The sequence below is a fragment of the Lissotriton vulgaris genome, chromosome 2_1 (genome assembly GCF_964263255.1).
Source record: "Lissotriton vulgaris chromosome 2_1, aLisVul1.2, whole genome shotgun sequence".
NCBI lineage: Eukaryota > Metazoa > Chordata > Amphibia > Caudata > Salamandridae > Lissotriton > Lissotriton vulgaris.
Genome location: NC_141687.1, coordinates 1,291,754,358 through 1,291,778,238, shown reverse-complemented (window position 1 = coordinate 1,291,778,238; position 23,881 = coordinate 1,291,754,358). Strand labels below are relative to the sequence as shown.

At 45.0% G+C, this 23,881-nt stretch overlaps 1 long non-coding RNA gene across 1 annotated transcript in view; it reads left to right on the top strand.

Annotated features, from left to right (window-relative positions):
- The first annotated feature begins 3,191 nt into the window (after window positions 1–3,191).
- Window positions 3,192–23,881, top strand: part of LOC147732525 (uncharacterized) — a 47,872-nt gene continuing 27,182 nt past the window's right edge. Inside the window, exons 1-2 of the long non-coding RNA XR_015308473.1 lie at window positions 3,192–3,349; window positions 16,487–16,600. This is a non-coding gene — a long non-coding RNA (uncharacterized LOC147732525). The remainder of the gene's footprint in view (window positions 3,350–16,486; window positions 16,601–23,881) is intronic.

Below are 23,881 nucleotides of genomic sequence, written 5' to 3'. Positions count from 1 at the left end.
GGGATGTTGCCGACAACTCAGTGGTCTCTGGAGATGGCGGGCGGAGGCTGTAGGGCCTAGATAGGCCCTCTAGACACTACTAGGGGAGTCTGACAATCGGGCGGAAGGCCCGGGCTGGTTGTGGCGCTGGGGTGGTCCCGGCGGAGCCACATCGGCGGCTTGGCACTGCTAGTCTGATTCGGGGGTCAGGAATTGGCTACCCTCTGGACACAAAGGGAGGGTTACAATTCTCTCAAAATCTATGGCAATTGATAGCGGGCTAGGAGAGGGTAGGACAGGCTTTGGGGAGTGGGGAGGGGGGTGCGGCGAGGATAAAATGTTCCTTTCATGATTGAATGCTATTGCTTTCCCACTTTTTCTTTCTATTTCTTTTCTCGTCTTCCTTCTTCTTTCTTTTGGATATGGGGTACTTGCCGCCTGCCAGATTTTCGGTTGTTGGCTGAATGGCTGTGTTTGGTTTTGTGGAGGGACTGGTGTATTGTAATTCTAATTTGTATAACTGTGCTTATTCACTTGGGGGGAGGGGGGTTTATCGACTGTAGTGATTATGTACTTTAAAAATCCAATCAAATGTTTAAAAAAAAGAAATTTGTAAATATTGTTTATTTCAATTTTTGATTTATTTGTATGTTTTAATAAATACGTCCGGGGGGTTGTACGACCCCCCCGCTTCCAAAGAAATCTCTCATGTCCTGGTTAATAATGTTTGGTAACGGAAGGGGAGGGGGTTCTCTGGCAGTCCCTGGCCATACTAATGCCGCTCAAGCTCTAATTTTCTCTTTTCCGGTTGTAACATCAGAATAGGGCTCATAGTGGTCAGCGTGGAACGTTCTATCTGGCATCACAATAGCCAGCCCTCTCAAGAGAACCCTCACGCTCCTCCACCCCTGCCAGGCAGACTCGCATTACAGCAGCACTTCACACGCTCATGACTTCACTGTGCCCTGTGGCTCGTCCGAACGGAGCTGCACTTCCCACGCGCCCGGGGAGAAGCACACGGCAGCCCACACAGCCTTTTGAAGCCTGCAGCAACCCTTAGGCTACTAGCAATAAGTTCAAAATACACTCACCACAGTGATTCTCTGCTGCCAATTAACCCTCTGTGCCATATTGTTGAGACGGGTATCGAAGTCAGGTAAGTAAATGAAGAAGCTCTTTATTGTAAAGATGTGGGACTGCGTGGAAAGTGTGGCTCCTCCCAGGCCAGCCTGTCTCCAGCTGCTGAGAGTGGAACTCTTCACTCCTAGGTGGAATGTGGAACGCACTATGCACAGTGCTCCACGCTAAAAGAGAACACAGTATCAGGAACACAGTATCAGGAGATTACAACACATCCTCTTCTCTAATAACAATGAAAGAAATCATGAAGGAGGGAAGAGAAATGAAAAGAAGAATAAGAAGGAACAGTGAAAGGAAGAGAGAAGCATTAAACCATAAGGAGAGTAACCTAAGATAATTAATGAAAAATAAACCGATAATCACTGTGAAACCACAGATGGTGTGGCTGTAGTATCCTGGTTTGGATACCATGTGCCTTTCTAATTAACCTGTCTTGCTACTCAGCCTATCTGGGTGAATGGTAGAATGTGGAGTGTGTGAGGTAATATGGAATGTGTGGTGTGCCTGGTGGATGGATGGCAGTTGGAAGAGAGGGCTGAGTAGCAAGAGAGCTGCTCCTGGTGGGGCTTAGGAGAGACTTGAATGATACTTAAATGATTACATGATTTAACCTTGAAATCCATCAATAAACCATCATCAATCAGTACTACTCGGCTACTGATCATCTTATTACATTTGGCGACTTTGGACTTACCTGTACGGCTTACAACTTCAAGGATCTCCATGAAACTTCATGATCAAGATTTTCAAGTAAGAAAAAAGAATTTATTTTTAAACAATTTGAACTTTACTGGCACCCCTTAGTTAGCCCCACCAGTGACCTACCACCGGTCGCCCTCCAAATTGGATGTGCCAGTCTATACCTGCATACAACTTAAGTGTGCCAGTCCCAGTACAACGCTTCTTCCTGCCTGCTTCTACTTGTTATTCTGAGCACTGCTTGGTTAATACAGAAGAGCGTCAGGGACTATCAAAATTCATGTGCCAGTTTTTGCCAGTATACAATTTAAGTGTACCAGACTTCATTCTTTTTGAAACCTTCATATTTACAGCACGTGCGTGTGAAGTAGACGCACTGCTCAAAACTCTTTTAAACTTATTTGTGACTCATGCTGCATACTTTCTGACTATCGTTTTCCTGACTGTTTGTCAGTTCCTATTTGAAATCTGTCTAAGTTACAGTGTGCCAGAAATAGAGAAGGAAATCTGTTTCAGTACAAGTTTTCAAGTTCATGTTTTATTATTTCAACTAAGAAATATTAACCGGATGGTGAGTTTTTTGCAGTTTAAACGACACTCTAGAAGATCGAAAAACGACACTATTCAGTCATTCACTGCCATCTTCTGGTCATTAGTGGGACCTTGATTTGCCGGTGTTAACACCTTAGCTGCGTGTAAACATTTCTCCCCAGTGCTGCGCTGTCCATTAGAACTAGTGCTGAATGGACGTTCAATGGTCGTGCGCAGCACTGGGGAGGTAGCGCTGCTGACGACCATTGGCCGTCAGCAGCACTTAAGGGGTTAAGAAAAGAAGAGATGGGAATGTTTTGTTTTCCGATATTTATTCCTGCTCTTGAAAGTTGCCGTTATTAATTTGAGAACTGTTTTTCCCGCATAAAACATTTTTAGGAATGACATTGCCATTTGTACCTAATTATCTACTAGTTTAGCCAATCGGCAGAAGTGCAGTGCTTAAGATTGGGTCGGGAGAGCTGAGCATAACGGACATGAGTTTTTGCAACGCTGTGCTTTTTGTCAAAAATCTGATACATGCAATGGATGGACCATATATTCGCACTTTAGCAGTTGGTCCGCCGCTTTTCCTTTCAAAACACAGCATGTGGCTCGTGCGAGCAGCCTCACCTTCTCGTCATTGTCCTTTTCATCAGTCCTCCGACGGTGTCCGAGGCTTCAGTGACGTCTTCTTCATGACAAGTCTGTGGGCTGATTCTCGACGTTTACGCACCTTGAACCTCCCGGCATCTCCCACGTTGACGTACCACCATTTTAGCTTGGCATTTTTTTTTCGTCATCTTATGTACATTAAACATTCTTTTGCCGTTTCATTTCAGATTGTCTTTTCAGCGATAGGCACGCTTTGTTATGGAATTGCCTATTGTTTATCGGTGTTTTCTGCAGCGATGGGCACACTTTCATTGCTTTTCCAGCCAAGTATTCCACGGACCTCCGGTGTGCCTACACATAGATTTATTCTAAGACTTCGCAACAGGTACTGGTTTTCTTTTGTTTCTTCATCCTGCTTAGTGCATCATTTATTACAAAGGCGTCATGTTCTACAGTGATGGGCACGCTACATGATTTATTGTAGTTATAGTCTACAAGGGCACTTAAATACAGCGCGTCCAACTCTTCAGCGACGCGCACGCTATTTAATTCAACAGTATGACAACCTTTTCATCAGTACACACAGTATATCTGGATACTACAATCGACTTTTTATGCATTATTTTACAAAATAATAAGTCTACCTTCTTTTATGATCAGATCCTCATTCTGACAACGGTGTCCACTTTATTTATTTTAGTTTATTGTTTTAAGGAAGTCTGTATTTAGACTTTATTGTATTAAGTTCATCATTTGCAAGAGTCTACATATTTATACACTTACAATTCAAGTGTGGCATCTGAAAAGCAATTAGCATTCTAAAGTTAATTTGCAAATTTTTAAGGTTATTTTCACAAGTGTTAAAAATAGCATTCTAAAGGTAATTTGCTATTTTTAGTGGTTTGTCTACATAAGTTTTAAATGTAGCATGAACGGAAGTATAGCATACTAAAATTAATTTGCTATTCTTGAAGGTTATTAATGTAGCATTCGAAAGTTAATTTGCTATTCCTCAAGATTATTACATACATTTTAAAAATAGCATACTAAAGTGATTTTTGCTAATTTGTATAGTAAGTTCATTGCTATACACATATGTATTGTTTATAGTTTAAATATAGCATACTAAAGTTAATTTGCTAATTTGTATAGTAAGTTCAATGCTATACACATATGTATTGTTTATAGTTAAATGCTATACGTTAGCATATATGCTCATGACTGTCACAAATTTGTTCATTCAAATGTTATATTTATATCTGTTCTATGCACGTGACTGTCATCTATTTCATCAACATATTCCTATTTAGTGTACGTTGTGCACACGTCACTTTATAGGAATTATAATTTGATTGAGTACTTTTTGGTGATTTTCTTTTTCACGTATTTTAATTGTGACTTCTCCGTTTCTTTCACTTTGCTGGTCTGGCCAACTGGCATGTTGTGTGAGTGACGGTGAATCCTTTTCCTTACATCTTCTGAAATTTTTTTTTGCGAAAATATGTATTATCAATCTATTTCTGTTTTACGTGTAAAGGGGGAAGGGGTGGTCGCATTGTATACTTTTATGTTTTATGACAGTTAAGTTTTTCAATGCAAGTTTAATTGTAGAATGACCATTCATTTGTTTGTTCCTTCTAAGGGGGAAGGTGGTGTAGTATCCTGGTTTGGATACCATGTGCCTTTCTAATTAACCTGTCTTGCTACTCAGCCTATCTGGGTGAATGGTAGAATGTGGAGTGTGTGAGGTAATATGGAATGTGTGGTGTGCCTGGTGGATGGATGACAATTGGAAGAGAGGGCTGAGTAGCAAGAGAGCTGCTCCTGGTGGGGCTTAGGATAGACTTGAATGATACTTAAATGATTACATGATTTAACCTTGAAATCCATCAATAAACCATCATCAATCAGTACTACTCGGCTACTGATCATCTTATTACAGTGGCGCAATGGAAATGATTAAAGCACCAATAGACATTTTTTTTTTTTACATTAACATTTCTGACATTTATACAAATAAGAGTAATTCCGGATCACACTAACATATGCATGAACATTAAGTGCATATGTAATCTTTCAGATAACTTGGAGGATGACGACCTCTGTCACTTACAATAGGTTCAATTTCGTTGGAAGGAACAGGAGCATCACCACAACCTTGCACAACACTGTGTGAGGAGTTTCTGGCATGAGGACTGCAAATGAGATCATTATCAGACATGGACAGGAAGGTGTTGCTAGAACAAGGATTTTGACAATTAGATTTAACATCATCACCAGTATTGCCTTTCTGGTACAAAGCTACACGTCTGTAATTCCACATGTCTCCATTATCCAAAACAACACAATAAGGTAAAGTATGCATGACTTTATAAGGTCCTAAACACTTGGAGAAATGTGCACCTGGTCTTCCACTCCTTATTTTCACCCAATCACCAGAGCAAATACGTTTCTCAGCTTTCTTTTTGTTACACCCTCCTTGTTGAGAAGAAGAGGAAAAAGTGTCAGTGGGAGTGGAATTTTTTGATACAATGTCTTTATTCCAAGTGGGAACAAGTTTAGTATTAGGAAGCATCCCACGCATCATTTCAAATTGTGTTTTGCTTGTAACTCCATGGACACTGGCGTGATATTCCCAAAGCATTTCAGACACTAGCACATTAACGTCCCTCCCACAAGACATGGCCATTTGAATAGTGCCTTTGATAACGCGGTTTGCCCTCTCAACTATGTCATTCCCCTGTGGGTTGTAAAGGGAGGTGCGAATGTGCTTGATGCCGAAAGAACACAAAAGATTCAGTTATCAAAACGTAGGGTACACCTTCCTCCACTCAAATTTCCTTCAAACTATTAATAGTGGTTAATGTGGTAATATCCTTTAGGAACCAAACTATTAACCACTTTGTATGGACATCAACCACTACCAAACCAAAACGTAAACTATCTTTGAGATCATTTATGGGTCCAATGAAGTCTAAGCAGATGGTATGCCATGGTTGACCCGGATCAGTTATATGGCCCATGGAAGCTTGACACCGTACCTTCAAACGCTTATCACTTTCTTTACAGATTTCACACTTACGACCCAAGAATCAACATCAGAGTCCAACCTTGCCACCACCAATTCGCTCTCAATCTTTTCTTTGTTTTTGTTTGGCCTAAATGCCCCTCATGGGCTAATATGATAAGATTGTGTCTTAAAGCAACAGGAGGAATGAATATTTCACCTCTCATGATCACAACCTCACCACATACAGATAACTCATCCAGGATCTTAACATAATGTCTGATAGAGGGAGAAACTGTGCTTTCCCTTCTATTACCTAATAGGATTAATCTTTAAAGTTCTAACATGGAATTATCCGTGGACATTACCTTTAATCCATTCAGTTTCAGTTAGAGCTTGAGATTCAAACACACTTAAAACATCTTGAACTGATGCAACAGCTCCTTACTTTTGTTTCTTCAAAACAGCATTTTTATCAACAGTCTCCCAATCAAGTGATAGTCTCGACAAACAGTCGGCTTGTACATTTTTCCAACCTCGAATATACACTATATTGTAACAATATTCCTGTAGACGAGAAGCTAGTCTAGCTAATCTCGCTGAACATTTAGTAGTACCACCCAGTAGCAAAACCTTAATAAGAGGTTTATGATCTGACTTAAGTGTGAATTTAGAACCTCACAAATATGTCCGGAAGTATTCACAACCCCAAGCAGCAGCCAACATTTAGCGTTCTATTACAGAGTAATTCTTTTCAGAATTAGTCAAATTTCTGGATGCAAATGCCACTGTTTTTTCTTGACCATTATGCATTTGAGCTAAGACAGCACCAAGGCCAGTGGCACTGTGTTAGACCTGTCTGCCCTTTGGGTTGTCCCTCCTATTTATTATTTATTTTTGTCCCCTTTCTGCCCCTCATATCCCTTAATTTTTATGTCCACTGGATATTTTTATGGTGTTGACCTGGGGGTTAGATGCTCTTTGACCCTCTTAGTCCTTTTCCCTGAGGACTAGGTGCCACTTCTGACTAGATTTGTGAAACCCACAAAATGGTGGCCGGCAACTGCCATAACTGCCACCTTAGGGACTGGACCCATGGGTTAGTATAGGAAAGTTCCAGAACCCCCTGGATCCTTCTTCACCCTCTTGGGACAGCCTATATAAGGCGGAATGTCAGGCAACCATTTTGGGCAGTGATCAGGAGGTGCTGTGGAAACTGGACATAGGAGGAGTGAGGCAAAGTTAGCAGAGGAGAGACGCATTGAGCTAAGGGAGATCGTTCTAAAGTTCGACTACCTACTTGGATGACGTTCTCCCCCTACTACTGGACCCAGCCCTTCTAACAAGGAGTGCTTCCAGTCAGACTGCAGATGCCCAGCGCGCTTAGAGACATCTGGAAATTATTAAGAGAAGCGAGGCGCAAGGGACCTTGGAAACGTGAACCCACCTTCAGTGCGGAAGAAGCTGTCAAGTTGGCTCCAGGCACCGGCTGGATCCCCCATCCGCGCTGAGGTGCGCCGTTATTGTGGTGCGCTACTTCTGTGGTGGCTGGGGTCGTGCTGACGGAGGCGGGAGAGCCCCGCTGAGGCTGTCAAGCAGTCGGAAGAGTCGGCTCTGGCGGACTGAGCAGCTGTGTTGCCGGAAGCAGAGGGACGCCGCAAGCGGCGTGGCGTCGTGTCAGAAGGCGGAGCGGAGGTGTGGCTGGGGAAGACGAACTCAGCCGCGATCCAGGAAGAGGCCGTCCGCCCTTGAGAGAGAGGCAGAGTGAAGGAGGGGCCTAAGTCGGAAGGAGCCGGTGGAGGAAGAGTTCCTGTAGACTCGTCGAGTGTGGTGAGGAGCGCCGGATTTCCATTCCCCCCCCCCCCCCCCCCTTTCCTGAACTGTAGTGGAGGTAGAGCGTGAGACCCCAGCCCCAGCGAGGACGGAGCCATCGGGGACAGAACGTTAAGCCAGCCAGCTGTTTCACCAAGTAAGCGGGGAGAGTGGGCGAGAACGGGCCCCTTCCTTAGTTGCTCTCTCTCGAAGTTCATCAGGAGCGTGTTGAGCAGGAGCCACGCTTGACTGGGGCTTTCTCCTACTGGAAGGCTGACAGACCCGAACAGGGGATTCTTGTTACCAGTGACACAGAGAGTAGCTATAAGCCTGTAGGAATCCCCATTGCTCTTTCTGCCTAGAGTGAATCATTTCGCTGACCGGTTTAAAGTGAACAACTGTCTTCCTGTATTAACTAATTTTTGTGAATTTCACCTGAAACGAACGTCAAATGTACCAATGTGTAATCTATGAAAGGAAATGAGCTTTTAACTTGATTCTTGATATTGGCAATCTGAAGGTTTCTTAGAAACTGTCTGGTTATTGCTAAAAGTGTCCTACTGGTAGAGTTAAGTTTAAAACCTTCATCCCAGTTGCATGTGAATAAGTTAAATACTGGGATAGCCACTGTCCACACTTGTGCTTCTAGGAACTGACTGTCTTACCCTAGGCCAGGCTACCCTATATGACTTGGTAACACTAGGTCCAACATGTTTGGTGTCTAGCGGTGGGATGAGAACTGTGGTTGCGACTACTCTGCAGTAACTAAGTGTAATCCACTGACCTACACCAGGAGTTTTCTCCTGGCGGACTTCCTAATTACTACTTTTGTTTTTTCTAAATGTATTCCTGGTGGTGGGTGGAGGTAGCTTCAGATTGCCCCTTGTGAATCTATCCCTTTTGTGTGCTTGTCCCTACATAGCTCTTTAGCAAAATGGAATTTGCTCTGGAAGAACTGGAAACTTATTCTGCAGCCCAGCTTAGGGACTTTTGTCAAAAGATGGGAGTGTTTTTTAAGCGTGGTGCCAAGAAGGGGGAACTCCAGACCAGTTTGAGGGCTTGGGTGGCAGCACATGGAGAAGGGAAGGAGGAGGAAGAGGGGACGGACCGGGACACAGTCATAGGGGTAGAGGGATTGTTCCATTCTGAGATGGGAAACCTACTTCCAGGACCAATGACCTACTCAAGGAGGGGCAGTAGTGTCTCCGGAGGAAGCTTGACCGAAGCGGGAGAAGGAGGGAGAAAAGGCAGCTGAAGTGGGAGTTAGCCAGGTTAGAACAGGAGAGGGAGGAACAGAGGATGGCTCATGAGCTTAAACTAAAAGAGCTAGAACTCCAGGCCCTACAGTTAGGACCCTCCAACTCTCCGAATGGTGGCAGCGAAACCAGAGAACCATCCAGGGAGACCAGACCCTACCTGCCCAAAGATATAGTTGCCAGCTACAGCCAAGGGGATGACATAGCCAAATGGCTGGCTGCCTATGAGGTCTCCCTAAGAGCCCATGGGATCCAGGAGAAACACTGGGGCGGGGGGGGGGTAGGTTATACAAGTATATGCCTCCTACTGGTCGGGACACCTTGTTAGCCCTGGAACAGGAGGAGCAGACCCACTACCCCACAATGAAGGTAGCGTTAATCAAAAAGTTTGGGCTAATCCCGGAAAAGTATTGCCAAAAGTTCAGGGGAAGCCACAAGTTAAGCACCCAAAATTGGGTGGATTTCCTGGACTATGCGAGGAAGGCATTGGAGGGCTGGGTACAGGGCAGCGAGGTGAAGGACTATGAGGGGTTATATGACCTTTTTCTTAAAGAGCATCTACTCGCGAAATGTTTTCCCGAGCTGCGCCAACACCTGGTGGACAGCAAGCTGACCAACCCCAGGAAGCTTGCAGGGGAGGTGGACATCTGGGCAAGTACCCGGGTGTCCTCAAAGGGGACTGGAGGGTATTCCCAAAGGGCCGGACAGGGCACCCCTCAGAAGAAGAAAGGAGGAGATAAAAAGCGGGAGTTCTCTAAAGGTCCCCAAAACAGTTTCCAGGGAAAGGGAACAGGTTTCACCCCTAAGGCTAACCCGCCCAGAAACCCTCATCCTGGCCAAAGCCAGCAGCCAAGGGTTGTCCACTGCTTTGAGTGTGGTGGTGTTGGACATTATAAGGGAGATGTCAAATGCCCAAAGAGACCACCCTCTCCCACTGGAGGAAAAGCCCCGGGAGTAGCTAGTGTAGCGCTCGGGGAGGAGTTGCCCTTAGATAAGGGGGGTGAGTGGGCGGGTGTCACCTTAGTGTCCCTGAGAGATCGGGAGATGGTTCCTAAGATCCAGGTGCCCCCAAATACTACCAAGTATGGGCAATGGATCACCATCAATGGCCAGAGAGGGGAGGCTCTGAGAGATACAGGAGCCAGTATGACTATGGTGAGAAGTCAACTGGTGTCTCCAGAGCAGGTGATACCCAATGTACTCCACCCCACCGCGATGGCTGACGGCAGAATGGGCCACTACCCTGTGGCCGAGGTTCCCTTTGAGTGGGAAGGGGTTGCAGGTTCACTTCGAGTTGCCGTAAGCCCTGCCGTGCCAGTAGATTGCTTGCTGGGGAATGACATGGAGCACAATGCTTAGAGAGAGGTGGAATACCGGACTCATTCACAGATGCTGGGTACACCTGACTGGGCCTGTGTAAGCACAAGGTCTGCGACTGCCCGGAGGGGGAGTTCGCCTGGGTTGGAGCCTGGAACAATGGCCCAGCCCGCTGCCAAAAAGGGACAGACCCGAAGACGGGAGAAGCCTGCTTCGGCTTCCACGTCCCATGTGACAGATCGGCCACCTGCGGTGGTGAGCCAGGAGTCCGTGGAGGGGGAAGTAGTCTCCTTGGAGGACCTACCCATCCCTGCTGAGTGGCATGTGGAGGGAGGGCCTACCAGGGAGGAGTTCTGTAAGGGCCAGAAGGAGTGCCCTACCCTTGAGGGACTGAGGCGACAGGCCGAAGCCCAGGCAGCAGGGAACGTTGCGGGACACTACCACATTTACTGGGAGGACTGACTCCTCTACAGTGAACCCAAGGTACCTTTACCCGGTTCATCAAGGGCCTTGGTAGTCCCACAACGATACCGAGCCTTTCTGTTAGAATTGGCTCATGAAATACCCTTGGCAGGACACTTAGGTCAGGACAAGACCTTTGCCCGGCTTGTCCCCCACTTTTACTGGCCTCAGATGAAAGTGGCGTCTGACACCTACTGTCGGACATGTGTATCCTGTCAAGCCAGTGGGAAAACAGGGGTGAAGCTGAAAGCTCCCCTGGAACCACTACCTGTCGTTAGCACCCCCTTTGAAAGGGTGGGCATCGACATTGTGGGGCCATTGGATCCACCAACAACGGCTGGTCACAGGTTTATCCTGGTCCTGGTGGATCACGCCACGCGATACCCAGAGGCAATTCCTCTGAGGACTGTCACTGCACCAGTAGTGGCTAGGGCCCTGATGGGATCTTCACCCGAGTGGGTTTCCCCAAGGAAGTTGTGTCTGACAGGGAGACCAACTTCATGTCAGCGTATATGCGGGCAATGTGGAAGGAGTGTGGAGTGACCTACCGGTTCACCACCCCCCATCACCCCCAGTCAAATGGACTGGTAGAAAGGTTCAACAAGACCTTGAAGGGCATGATCAGAAGTCTGCCTGAAAGCCTGCGGAGGAAATGAGACGTCCTCCTACCCTGTTTGCTATTTTCCTACAGGGAAGTGCCACAGAAGGGAGTGGGCTTCAGCCCCTTTGAGCTTCTGTATGGGTACCCTGTACGCGGTCCTCTCTGCCTGGTGAAGGATGGATGGGAAAAGTCTCCCAGGAAGCCTCCCCAGGATGTGGTGAGCTACATGCTGGCCTTCAGGAGCCAAATGGCGAAGTTGTGGAAGCAAGCTTCTGACAACTTGGAGGCCAGCCAAGCAGTAATGAAGGAGTGGTATGACCACAACGCTCACCCGGTGGAGTTGGAGCCTGGCCAGAAAGTGTGGGTGATGGAGCCTGGAGAGCTAAGTGCTGTCCAGGATCGCTGGACAGGCCCCTTTGAGGTGTTAGAGAAGAAGGGTAAGGCCACATGCCTGGTGGACCTTAAGACACCTCGACAGCCCCTACGGGTGCTACATGCTAATCGCCTCAAACCCCACCATGAGAGGCCCGAGGTCATCTTAATGATGGTGACTGATGGAGGAGAGGAGGCGGAAAGCGAACCTCTCCCGGACTTGTTTTCGTCTCAGGAAAAGGATGGGTCGGTGGAGGGAGTAATTCTCTCCCCATCCCTAACTCCTGAACAGCGGGAGGACTGCCGCCAGATACTGGAGCAGTACTCTACGTTGTTCTCCCTTGCCCCGGGAAGGACCCACCTGTGTACCCATGATGTGGACACAGGAGACAGCCCACCAGTGAAGTCAAAGACTTACCGGCTGTCAGACAAGGTGAAGGCTAGCATCCATGGTAAGGTTACCAAGATGCTGGAGCTAGGAGTTATTGAACCTTCCAGTAGCCCCTGGTCTAGTCCGGTGGTTCTAGTGCCAAAAGCAGCTCCAACAGGCACCCCTCCAGAACTGAGGTTCTGTGTGGATTACCGGGGACTGAACTCAGTGGCCAAGACTGATGCTCATCCGATCCCTAGGGCGGATGAATTGATTGACCGGCTGGGAGCTGCCCAATATTTGAGTACCTTTGACCTCACTTCAGGGTACTGGCAGATCTCCCTTACAGATGGAGCAAAGGAAAGGTCAGCCTTCTCCACGCCTGAGGGACACTTCCAATTCTGTGTGATGCCCTTTGGGCTCAAGAATGCCCCCGCCACATTTCAGCGGCTGGTGAACCAGGTCCTCTCCGGAATGGAGGCTTTCTCCGCTGCTTACCTGGATGACATTGCTAGCAGTTGGGAGGACCATTTGCATCAATTGCAACAGTTCTCCAGGCCCTGAAACAAGCTGGCTTGACAATCAAGGCCAGCAAATGTCAGATTGGGCAGGGGTCGGTTGTGTACCTAGGTCACTTGGTGGGTAGGGGAACAGTGCAGCCCCTCCAGGCAAAGATTGAGGCAATCATGGCCTGGGAACCCCCCAAGACCCAGACTGAGGTCCGAGCTTTCCTGGGCCTCACAGGTTACTACCGTCGCTATGTGAAGGGGTATGGCTCTATTGTAGCGCCCCTCACAGAGCTTACCTCAAAGAAACAACCTCGACGGGTAGTTTGGACAGAGGCTTGTCTGCAAGCCTTTGAAAAATTGAAGCAGGCAATGTGTGCAGCACCGGTCCTGAGGGCCCCAGACTTCTCCAAGGAGTTCATTGTCCAGACCGACGCATCAGAACATGGCATTGGGGCAGTGTTATCGCAACTCAATGAAGAGGGCTTGGATCAGCCTGTAGCCTTTCTATCCAGGAGACTGCTTCCCCGGGAACAGAAGTGGAGTGCAATTGAGAGGGAAGCTTTTGCGGTGGTGTGGGCTCTTAAGAAGTTGCGGCCATACCTGTTTGGCTCGCACTTCCTGGTTCAGACTGACCACCGACCCCTTCGTTGGCTGATGCAAATGAAGGGGGAAAATCCCAAGTTGTTGAGATGGTCCATCTCCCTACAGGGAATGGACTTCCGGGTGGAACATCGGCCTGGAGTGGACCACGCCAATGCAGACGGTCTCTCTAGGTATTTCCGCCTTAGTGATGAGGACTCCCAAGGGGTTGGGTAGCTCTCCCCACTTTCAGCTGGGGGGGACGCGTGTTAGACCTGTCTGCCCTTTGGGTTGTCCCTCCTATTTATTATTTATTTTTGTCCCCTTTCTGCCCCTCATATCCCTTAATATTTATATCCACTGGATATTTTTATGGTGTTGACCTGGGGGTTAGATGCTCTTTGACCCTCGTAGTCCTTTTCCCTGAGGCCTAGGTGCCACTTCTGACTAGATTTGTGAAACCCACAAAATGGTGGCCGGCAACTGACATAACTGCCACCTTAGGGACTGGACCCATGGGTTAGTATAGGAAAGTTCCAGAACCCCTGGATCCTTCTGGACCCTCTTGGGACAGCTTATATAAGGCGGAATGTCAGGCGACCATTTTGGGCAGTGATCAGGAGGTGCTGTGGAAACTGGACATAGGAGGAGTGAGGCAAAGTTAGCAGAGGAGAGATGCATTGAGCTAAGGGAGATCGTTCTGAAGTTCGACTACCTACTTGGATGACGTTCTCCCCCTACTACTGGACCCAGCCCTTCTAACAAGGAGTGCTTCCAGTCAGACTGCAGGTGCCCAGCGCGCTTAGAGACATCTGGAAATTATTAAGAGAAGCGAGGTGCAAGGGACCTTGGAAACGTGAACCCACCTTCAGTGCGAAAGAAGCTGTCACGTTGGCTCCAGGCACCGGCTGGATCCCCCATCCGCGCTGAGGTGCGCCGTTATTGTGGTGCGCTACTTCTGTGGTGGCTGGGGTCGTGCTGACGGAGGCGGGAGAGCCCCGCTGAGGCTGTCGAGCAGTCGGAGGAGTCGGCTCTGGCGGACTGAGCAGCTGTGTTGCCGGAAGCAGAGGGATGCCGCAAGCGGCGTGGCGTCGTGTCAGAAGGTGGAGCGGAGGTGTGGGTGGGGAAGACTAACTCAGCCGCGATCCAGGAAGAGGCCGTCCGCCCTTGAGAGAGAGGCGGAGTGAAGGAGGGGCCTACGTCGGAAGGAGCCGGTGGAGGAAGAGTTCCTGTAGACTCGTCGAGTGCGGTGAGGAGCGCCGGATTTCCATCCCCCCCCCCCCCCCCTCCGTTTCCTGAACTGTAGTGGAGGTAGAGCGTGAGACCCCAGCCCCAGCGAGGACGGAGCCATCGGGGACAGAACGTTAGGCCAGCCAGCTGTTTCACCAAGTAAGCGGGGAGAGTGGGAGAGAACGGGCCCCTTCCTTAGTTGCTCTCTCTCGAAGTTCATCAGGAGCGTGTGGAGGCCCGGGGTGTTGATCGAGTGACACTTTGAGCAGGAGCCACGCTTGACTGGGGCTTTCTCTTACTGGAAGGCTGACAGACCCGAACTGGGGATTCTTGTTACCAGTGACAGAGAGAGTAGCTATAAGCCTGTAGGAATCCCCATTGCTCTTTCTGCCTGGAGTGAATCATTTCGCTGACCGGTTTAAAGTGAACAACTGTCTTCCTGTATTAACCAATTTTTGTGAATTTCACCTGAAACGAACGTGAAATGTACCAATGTGTAATCTATGAAAGGAAATGAGCTTTTAACTTGATTCTTGATATTGGCAATCTTAAGGTTTCTTAGAAACTGTCTGGTTATTGCTAAAAGTGTCCTACTGGTAGAGTTAAGTTTAAAACCTTCATCCCAGTTGCATGTGAATAAGTTAAATACTGGGATAGCCACTGTCCACTCTTCATTAACTGTGTAATACTGCTAGGAAACTGGTGGGTAAAATTAGTGCTGAACTTTTATGTAAATGACAAAGGAAGTATAATATGACTTTGTAAAGTGACATCAAACTCTAACAGTGAAAAAGAGTATAAGGAGAAATAATGGTGTGAAAAAGAAAGTGAATCAAAACTATTTTTATAAACCTGTCCATATTTTTCCACAAATTTGGTGTAGTGTCGTTTTTGTGTGGAAGTGCATTGAGTTACTGCTGGGTGGTGCGCAAACTTTACACTTGTGCTTCTAGGAACTGACTGTCTTACCCTAGGCCAGGCTACCATATGTGACTTGGTAACACTAGGTCCAACACACTGGCATCCACGGTGAGCACTGAGTGACGTTTAGTATCAAAGGGGGTGAGAATGCCTGCTTCACAAATACTTTTCTTTATGTTTTCAAAGCATGTCTGTTGTAGTGTACCCCATATAAAAGTGACACCTTTCTTTAAGAGAGATCTCAAATCGGCTGTTTTGGTAGAAAAATCCTTGACAAACTTTGAATATTATTCTATGAGGCCTAAGAAGGAACTCAACTTGTCCTTGTCAGAGGGAATCAGATCTAAACGGATAGCATCTAAAAGATTTTGTTTGGGTCTTACTCCAAGGTCTGAGATTTCGTACCCAACTAAAAATGTACATTTCTCATGTCTAAGGGTTAAGCCGGATTCTCTGATTTTGAATAAAGCTTCTCTGAGCGTATGATTATGTTGATCTATAGTGTCGCCAAATATTAGGATAGCGTCCTGAAAGTAGAAAATATTTTTAACATCTTTAAAAAGTACATTCATTATTCTTTGAAAAATGCTAGCGGCAGAGCAAAGACCGAACGGCATTCTGGTGCATTGAAAAATGCCATCCATTGTGATGAAAGCTTTAAGTGGTTTGGATTCGTCATGTAATTTAATCTGGTGATATGCATTTTTTAAAATCTAATTTAGAATTTTTTTTACCACCACTCTGAGCTAAGATCAACTCATTGATATTCGGTAGAGGAAAAGTATCAACTACCACATTTTGATTAAGTGACCTGTGATCAATGCAAAATCTAAATTTTCCATCCGATTTTTCATTAATAACCACCGGAGAAACCCACATGGAGCTCTCAACTGGTTCAATTACACCAGAAGAGACCATATTTTTCAACATTTCTTTAACAGTTGCTCTGGCAATTAAGGGTGTCCTGCGCACTTTGTGTTGTATAGGAATGGCGTTGGATTTTAATATTATTTTATGTACATAACCCTTAAAACAACCTAATTCATCTCTGAATACATCTTTCGCTTCCTCTAAAAAAAATTCCAGTGATCTTCTGGAGAGCTGCAGACAACGTGAGTCCTGAGCCACCACCACTGCAGGAACGCTGGCCAAATTGTTGCCGATGTTGAGACGGGTATCAAAGGAGCACCAAGAAGTCAGGTAAGTAAATGAAGAAGCTCTTTATTCTAACGATGTGGGCCTGCGTTGAAAGTGTGGCTCATCCCAAGCCAGCCTGTCTTCAACTGCCGAGAGTGGAACTTTTCACTCCTAGGTGGAATGTGGAACGCACTAGGCACAGTGCTCCACGCTAGAAAAGAACACAGTATCAGGAGATTACAACACATATATTGCTGCCCGCTCACTGCAAGTTCAGACCTCACCGGTATTTCATCCACAGTGACATCCAAATAGATGCTACATTCAGGCATTAAACATTAATTCCAGCAGCTTTCCCAAATACCCCAATTCCACCTCTAAGAGCAGGCACTCATCACCAGTGATTCTCATCCATGTGAAATAGGCAGCCCTCAGCATCTGCTATACTCTTAAACTGGCCTGTTAAAATGCCCTGGACTGCTGGCTGTCTGGTGAAAATCGACAGTGGTGGGGCTTCTAGGCACATTTCTTCTTTATAGACTTCCATTTCTTTTTTCTTAATCCTCTTAGATTATTCTCAAGTTTGTTCTTAGTTTTGTTTCTTTTGCAGTTCCTCTAGTTTCTTCTTAGTTTCTTGTTCCTCATGCGTACTTTCTTTTCCACTCATCACTAGTGTTGCAATCAATGATGGATACTAGTAGGTTATAAAACAAGTAGGGTTATTAGGGTTAGTTCAGGTTACAGTTAGGCCCCACCAGGAGCAGCATGCTTGCTGCTCAGCCTATTCCTTCAAATGACACCCCTTCAACTCTAAACACTCTCAACATTCTGATGACCTCACATACTGGCTGAGCAGCAAAGGAGCAAAGCACTATGGAAGAATACATTGCAGAATGATTTGTATGTAAGCAGCCCAGGATTGGAAACTTTGTCCGTGATGAAGTGGAGGTAGCCATTACATGAGCTAAAGGCATGTATATAGTGATACAAGTTGGCGTGGCTTCTGGTGCCTGTGTTTTAGAATACATTGGAATATTGAGCGCTCCATTGAATGGAGTTCTTCGGGCTTCTAATGGCTGGTAGAAGCCCGGACCCTCAACATTCTAATGTTTGTTCACAGCTGTTGCTGTGAACAAAGGCCTACAGAGCCTGAGGGGATTTCAACCCCCTCGGGCTCTGTGAGAACATTGTTTTACAAATTTGAATATTCTGTCCTTTAAGGGCTGAATGTTCTAATAGCCTTAGCGGAATCTACCTGCCATCAAAGGCCCAATTTCTTGTTAAGGGCCCTTGCCGAATGCTGGATCAGGCCTTTAAAGGCCGGTAGAGCCTGCTATGCAGACCCTAAGGCTATATTAGATCATTGGAATGTTGAGCACTCCATTGAACACGCTTGCTGTTTTCTCTCACCATGTCTCTCTCTGTAATTAAATAGTCTGAGTTGTTCTAATTTCTCCATAGTGTTGTGCATGCATGGGTTAGCTCAGCCACAGCATCTTTTGTTTTTAACTTCTCTCTGCTCAAGTCTTGTTATGTTCTTTTCCTGTGGCAGTAGCCTCGCTATATAGAACTAAGATAACAATAGATTCATTCTCCTGGCGACCACCTTAAATCTCTCCCACTCATCCGCTTGTCCCTTGTTGTTCACTGTCTAGGAAATGATTAGCAATTACTTATTTTAGATCACCACTAAACGCACCAGCCATAGAAGAGTTTTGTCTGTATTCTCTGCAAGGAGGTGCATATTTCACATGTACCCCAAGATATACACACAGTGCTAATAGGCTGTAACCTTATATCGTTCCTTTCTAGATACTCATCCTTGTCAATAGGTTATTTCAAGTGTGTAGTACAGAGGAATATCATATACGCCTAAGTCGAAGTCGTGCACATAAGAATAAACTTAACATTTCCTATCTAAGGGGTGCAGGGATCTCCAGATATCTATGAGGTTTCAGTATTTAATCCAGGTACATAGTTAAATAGGTGTTAACTTTACTGCTGTTTTAGGGAGAGATGGGAAAGATGTATCTAAGCATGTGTATGTGATGCTAATAATGTCTGCCCCATATCATAGGATAGTGTTTCGAATGAATGATTTGGTGATTAAAGTAGTCCAGAAATTCAATTTGTGAGGTGTTAGGGCATAAATGCAGACTAAGATTAGCAGATCCACGTTTAGACAGGCAACCACCAATAAGTATCTTACCTGGGGCTCAATATGCTCTCCACTTATCACATATGAGATTCTGTCAAGATAATCTAATGTCCACATATTGTTTAGTTTATTGAGTGGCTCACTGGGCATTTACATTGCTTGCATTCATTATTTCTATGGTTGATTATGCACCAGGTTGTTTTGTGAGGTGGGCATGTGGTTCCTGGCCTGGGTTGTGAGATTGGGAGGGTTAGGCTTCCCATTTTTGTGAGTGGATTCTGCGCTCTGTTGACAATGAATGATTGTTTGGCTTCATGATGAGATCTCTAGTGCTATAATGAAACTTTACCGCATTGTGGAGTGACTGCGGAACATATCTGGGCTCTCTAGTCAGTTGCAGAGGTTTCCAGTTAACACTGCTCACATAAGTACACATTTTAAAGAAGCCTTCACCTTCTTAAAGACGATACATCTCCTCCTTTTCCTTTGACAGGTTCAGGTGCGTAGACTTGAAGGCTGTTCTGACAACCCTACCAGCAATTACGGAGAAAAAGGAAAATAATCATTCACTGTCACAATAATTTTCAGGAAGATTAAGTATTCTTCTTCAAGAATGGGTCTGTGATTTGAAGGTTGTAGGAACCCGCTGTCTCACACAATTGTTCAAAGTGGAATCCACTCAGGTGATAGTGATCCCTAGAGTGATGGGGAACACACAGTGTTGTTTAAATGCCCCTCACACACCAACAGGCCCCTTGGTGTCATGCTTCATCATCGGGGCCTTCGCAACCCTCTACGGGATGCGGCGTGCTACGACTCACGAATACGCAGGAGCACTTGAAGTGAACTATGTGTGGGGGTGTGTGTTATATACCAAGATGTGAGTGAGGTGAGGTGAAAAAGTGGTTAAAAAATACCTGGCACGTGGGAAGAAAAAAAAAACAAAAAAAAAAAAAAAAAACTTTATTAAATCCCCGGCTGGTATTGTTAAAATTAAAGTGCAGGGCGTGGTTTTAAAAGATACGTGTTAGGGTATCAAACCACTGTGTTAAAAGTCAACATGTTTCGGAGGTCAAAGCCCCCTTCTTCAGGACAAGGGTGAAATGCACTTATCCTCGCCTTACTCACATGTAAGATGTAAAAGTGAAAAATAAAAATTACCACAATGTGTAATGTTCCTCACAATGTTTTATATGTAAGTGAGTGTAGTTGCGCCCAATTGGCGTAAGAACTTTAAGTTCCCAAATACAGGACTTCATGAGCCTTTTACGTATATTGGGGATCCTTCCTTTCTAATCAGAAACGGTTACAGCAACAGCTAATCGCCTGCCTTCCCTCAACGCGGCTCCGATGAAGTGTAAAAGGCTCATGAAGTCCTGTATTTGGGAACTTAAAGTTCTTACGCCAATTGGGCGCAACTACACTCACTTACATATAAAACATTGTGAGGAACATTACACATTGTGGTAATTTTTATTTTTCACTTTTACATCTTACATGTGAGTAAGGCGAGGATAAGTGCATTTCACCCTTGTCCTGAAGAAGGGGGCTTTGACCTCCGAAACATGTTGACTTTTAACACAGTGGTTTGATACCCTAACACGTATCTTTTAAAACCACGCCCTGCACTTTAATTTTAACAATACCAGCCGGGGATTTAATAAAGTTTTTTTTTTTTTTTTTTTTTTTTTTTCTTCCCACGTGCCAGGTATTTTTTAACCACTTTTTCACCTCACCTCACTCACATCTTGGTATATAACACACACCCCCACACATAGTTCACTTCAAGTGCTCCTGCGTATTCGTGAGTCGTAGCACGCCGCATCCCGTAGAGGGTTGCGAAGGCCCCGATGATGAAGCATGACACCAAGGGGCCTGTTGGTGTGTGAGGGGCATTTAAACAACACTGTGTGTTCCCCATCACTCTAGGGATCACTATCACCTGAGTGGATTCCACTTTGTTTATTTACATGACTTGGGAGACTGAATCCACTGACTCTCTCTCTCTCCCCCCTCCTGTTAAAATGTGTCACACAATTGTTCACCACGGCTGCTCTCCGCATAGGGCAGATTTCTGGAGATGATTGCCTCCTCTCACACTTCCTGCAGGCATTCAGTGCTCATACACCTCAGTAGGACAAGCTGTCGCATCTGAAGGGGACTGATGATGGCTAGCCAATCACAATATTATGGAATGGTGAAAATGATGCCGGATTTGCAAAATCGCAATGTAGGATGGGAGAAAAGTCCATCCCCCGCTTATCCAGCGGTGTACCTTTTTTTGTTTTGACTGGATTCCCGGATCTACTGCTGATTCTCTAGTCTACTGAGTAACTGTGAATTAACAGTGTGGGGATCTCTAAGACGTAACCTTTGTCATTCCTCACTTGAGCACCTTTTTAAGTGCTACTTTGTTGAAAACTACTGTGCAGATTTACCAAGTAAAAGCATTTCCTTGAATAAAGTTCTCTCATCATGCCAACTTTAGTGTAGGTGAATGGGAAATGGAAGTTTTAAGACCCCCCACACTTTTTCTTGGCCCCTGCTTGATGTATTTGCACTAAACTTGCTGTGAAGCAGCTAAAGTGAATGTACTCTAAAAAAAGGTTTCAAGCAGATTTGTTAAACAGCGACATATTTATTAAAACAAAACAATCCACTTCTTAGGGACGCACTCATTTAATCACAACTACACCGCACCACCAGCACCATATACACACATATTTTAATGCTATTAAGATTGCATGTATTAACTTGCATTTTGGAATTCTTTTACTTTCATTTTTATTTATATGGATGTAGTTATTGTTTCCTGCATTTTACAATTATATTCTATTGCTTATGTTGTTTATTAAATCATTTTAATAAGGTTTGAACTTTAATAATGAATTATTTTTAATATTTACAATAGGTGAATGAATAATAAGTGTTTGAGATGTTTTTATATTTAATACATTGCTATAATAATTATGTTTTATCATTGTGTTGATTGTTTAAATTGAAATATTTAATTTAAAAATAATGTACAGTTGAAAAAATATTCATTTTGTCAGATGAAATAACTGGTATTAATGTAAATACACTTTTTAAATTATGTATATTTTTAAGTCTACTCTTTAAAATAGAAAATGTTTCTATCATTCTGAAGCATTTCTAGAAATTACAAATGTATTGATTTAATTTTTTTAAGACAACCCCATTTAAAAATATTTATATATTTTTCCAAAATAATTAACATGTATTAACAAATTTAATTTCGATTTATGAAATATACACGCCAGCTTTAATTATATTATCTGTATTTTGCCACACTTCATTTTGTAGTAGATAGTTTTGTTGAGTCTTATGTTTAAATCAAGTTACAGTAATTTTGTTTTCAATGTTTTTGTGACAAACATTTTTAAACGTAATATCTTTTAGTATAACAATATTTTGGTAGTAGATACTTTGGCCAGTTTAAGTATAGAACGTCAATATGCTGGTAGAAGATATTCTGACATTGATTTTCTGTTGTGTAGATATTTTTCATGTAGATATGTAACCAAACCCATGGGCCCTGATTCACAAACTGCATTTTGAGGTGAGTGGGAGGAAAATGGGAAATAATTACCACACAATTGGAGGCGTTAAGGGAAAGGGAAAGACACTGACAAATGAACAAGGATGTTCCCAAAATACATTTTTAATAGTACTACAACATGGGCACAAAAGTACTCCAACCAAGCCTTGAAGTAAGTTAAACACCATGTATAGACACTCATAGGTACTGTAGCATACGTCATATCTATTAATGGAGCCAGAAAATACCACTAGGATAAAATTGGAAAAGAGTAAGAAAATGTTTTTATGACTTAACAATCTCTGTTAGCATTTATACTTTTAAAATTATTTTTTTTAAATATTAAATTATATATGTTTAAACTAACACATTACAACAAGCCCTTCAACACATGGAAGGCACCTGTTAATTAAAGGGTGGGGGAATTAATGAATCAGAACTCCACAACTGATCTACAGGGGGAAATCATTATAACACCAACCAATCACATGCAGACGCACCACGAAAGGAATGAACTCACACACCAATCTCCATTTTTGGGCTCACTGTGTTGCTAAATGTCTTTCTATGTTTGGATGTCATTTGGCGGAATAATTATTTGAGAAGGGGAGAGGAGAGAGGATTTAACGGTAAAAGAGAACTATCTTTGGCATGTCCCAGTAAGCAGACATTGCCAGATACTCCTTCTCTCCACTTCCCCCCCCTCCTATTACATCCTACGCCCAAAAGCCAGAACAATGCCCGTTCTATGGTGAAACATGCCGATAACATCTTTCAGCTCATTGGGGAAAACAATCTGGACATTCTGTTTGTCACGGAAACGTGGCTTAGCGATTCCTGCGCCCCTGTGGTAGAACTGGCAGTCCCACGTGGCTATCGCCTGGCTAGGGCCGATCGCACCTCAGGTAGAGGGCGCGGCACTGCAGTAGTATTCAGGGAAGCATGGGCCTTCTCCTGCAACAAATCCTTGAGTGTGTTGGAAGGAGAAGCCTTCGATTCTTTCTCCACATTTCACCCTAGGGGGGACTTTGATCTATAGACCGCCGGGGCCGATTGGTTCCTTTCTAAGCTCCTTAGGGTATATACTGGTGGATCGTGCGTTACGCTTCCCAAAATTTCTCCTTCTTGGAGACTTTAACATACATTTAGACTCCCCCAGTTCTCCAGACACACTGGGTCTTCAAGACCTTTTGGGTATAACGCACTTAACACAGTGGAACTCTAAACCAACGCACTCTCGAGGACATGTGCTGGACCTGGTATGTTCCAACTTTGCCCTGGTCATTAAAGATCCCCAGCCAGTCACCTGGTCCGACCATGCTGTGATCAACTTCTACTGGGACATGGCACTACCATTTCGCGACTCTCCGCCTCAGTCAGGCCCCCTAGTACGGAAAATTAACATTCCTGGACTAGTTGAAGCCCTCACGCACTCCCAGATGGCTCGTGCTAGCAATCTAGAGGGCCAAGTGGACCTCTTTAACGCCTGGGTCAGTCTGGGAGTAGAGGCCATTTCCAAACCTGCCCCGAAAACCCCCCGGCGCGTGTTGCCTTCTCAACCTTGGTATACGCCAGCGCTCAAAGAGCTAAAAAGGTCATGCAAGAAATTTGAGCGGCTTTGGAGGGC